A 2,583-nucleotide genomic window follows, 5' to 3' on the forward strand; every position below is an offset into this window, starting at 1 on the left:
TTTTTTTTAAAGATTTTATTTATTTATTTGACAGAGAGAAATCACAAGTAGGCAGAGAGGCAGGCAGAGAGAGAGGAGGAAGCAGGCTCCCTGCCGAGCAGAAAGCCCGATGTGGGGCTTGAACCCAGGACCTGGGATCATGACCTGAGCCGAAGGCAGTGGCTTAACCCACTGAGCCACCCAGGCGCCCCTTATTATTAAATTTTCAAGGTACAGTGCACAGTTGTACAATTAAGAACAATGCTGAACAAGAGCTGTGAATGTGGGTATATTCGACCTGTTTCTGACTGAACTGGGAATTTCTTGGGATTCTAATGTTTCAAGTTAAGTATGATATCTGCATTTTTTGTTAGACAACTTTTATCAGGTTAAGAAAATTTCCTTCTAAGTCATTGAGAATTTTATAATAAATGAGTTTATCAAATTCTATGGAAATGATCATATGATGTATCCTCTCTAATCCATTATTGCAAAGGATTCCCACAGACTTTTTTTTTTTTTTAAGATTTTATTTATTTGACAGAGAGAGAGAGATCACAAGCAGGCAGAGAGGCAGGCAGAGAGAGAGAGGAGGAAGCAGGCTCCCTGCTGAGCAGAGAGCCAGATGCTGGGCTCTGTCCCAGGACCCTGGGATCATGACCTGAGCCGAAGGCAGAGGCTTTAACCCACTGAACCACCCAGGCGCCCCTTGTGATATATTTCTTAACACATTAATTTAAATCTATTTCCTTTCTCCTACTGCAAGGTCCCATTGCCACTGACACCAATATAACCACTCACTTGCTTTATCCCACATTACATGCAGCAGTCTTAGAATAATAATACAAACAAAATAGTATCACCATCAGTGTTATCACTAAAAAAAAATTTGATTTTGGTTTTGCAATTCCTTTTGTCCTAAGATATATATAAAGTTTATATTAGTAACTTAAAGTCTAAGTGAACTGAAATTAACAGCTGTGGAATGTTTTTAGACTCTCACTGCATCCTTAAATAAGAAAAAAATTTTGATCACATGTTACAATTGAGCTATTAGATATCAGCAACTTTGGACACACACTTACTGAAACTTTCCTATTCCACTGTTTCTCAAACTCCTATCTGATATATTTCATAATTGAAATAACTGGCATAAACGATCCAGAATGACCTATATTTATTAATACTGATACTTGAAAAATTATGATCAAATTTTCCATTGCTACCCCCAAGACTCTTCCCCAAATCATCAAACTGAAGCCCATAGACTGTAAGGGTCTTTTTTTTTTTTAAGATTTTATTTATTTATTTGAGAGAGAGACAGTGAGAGCATGAGTGAGGAGAAGGTCAGAGGGAGAAGCAGACTCCCCATGGAGCTGGGAGCCCGATGTGGGACTCGATCCTGGGACCCTGGGATCATGACCTGAGCGGAAGGCAGTCCTCCAACCAACTGAGCCACCCAGGCGTCCCTGTAAGGGTCTTTCTAATACCATCTTTCTGAGACTCCCCTTGGTTCCCAAAGGTGTGTGTTTCCCTTTACTGCAATAAATGATAAAACTTCCCAATTCCTGGTATATTCTTCGTTTTAATTGCTCTAACATAAATTAAAAGACCTATCAACCAATGGCAACGGATTTTATTTTGGTTCTGATTTTAGAAAAATATTTATCAAGACAGAAAACATTTCAAACTGGATATGTAGTATCAGAGAATGACTGTGTTTTTTTTTTTTTAAGTGGGATAATGGTTTCGTTAGATTTTTCTTTTCTTCCCCAAAGACTAGTTATTTTCTAGAGATACATATTTAAATACTTACAAGTGAAATAATAATATTTGCATCCCTGGAGGAAGAACAGATTAGAGCTATGCATAGACAATGAAGACTGTCAAAATCCCAGTAATTGTTAAAGGTTGTTAATGAGTAATTATTCTACTCCTCTATATGATCAAAATTTTCCAAAAGTCTCTTTAAAATAATTCATTCTTTTAAGAGAGAGCAATATTGGGGCACCTGGGTGGTTCAGTGGGTTAAAGCCTCTGCCTTCGGCTCAGGTCATGATCCCGGGTTTTTGGGATCGAGCCCCGCATCGGGCTCTCTGCTCGGCAAGGAGCCTGCTTCCTCCTCTCTCTCTGCCTGCCTCTCTGCCTACTTGTGATCTCTGTCTGTCAAATGAATGAATAAAATCTTAAAAGAGAGAGAGAGAGAGAGAGAGAGCGCAATATTGTAAGATTAAAGAAAAAGCCACAGTACGGCACTCAAGGAGCGACGCTTCAACCGTTGTGAAGGCTTGGGCTTTCTTTTTATCTCCCACACCTGCATCAAGGCTGCTAACGGGGCTCTCCTAAGTGTCTCAGGCAGATCAATGTCTGAATTAAGTGACACTGTATTTAGAACCTGCATGTGCAATGACTAAGGCTTCTCCGACACCCCACCAGGTACTTCATTCGCTCCCCACGCAACTCATTCCATCCCAGTCTCCGCACACATCCAAGATGGTGGGTCAGGACAGCGAAACAGGTCAGCTCTGCCTCCCAGAGCGTGCGTTGGCGCCGGCCTGCGCAGGCGCATTTCCGCTTCCCTCCCGACCTTGCCGGATCGCGCCT

This window comes from Lutra lutra, chromosome 1 (assembly GCF_902655055.1).
Source record: "Lutra lutra chromosome 1, mLutLut1.2, whole genome shotgun sequence".
In the NCBI taxonomy this organism is placed as follows: Eukaryota; Metazoa; Chordata; class Mammalia; order Carnivora; family Mustelidae; genus Lutra; species Lutra lutra.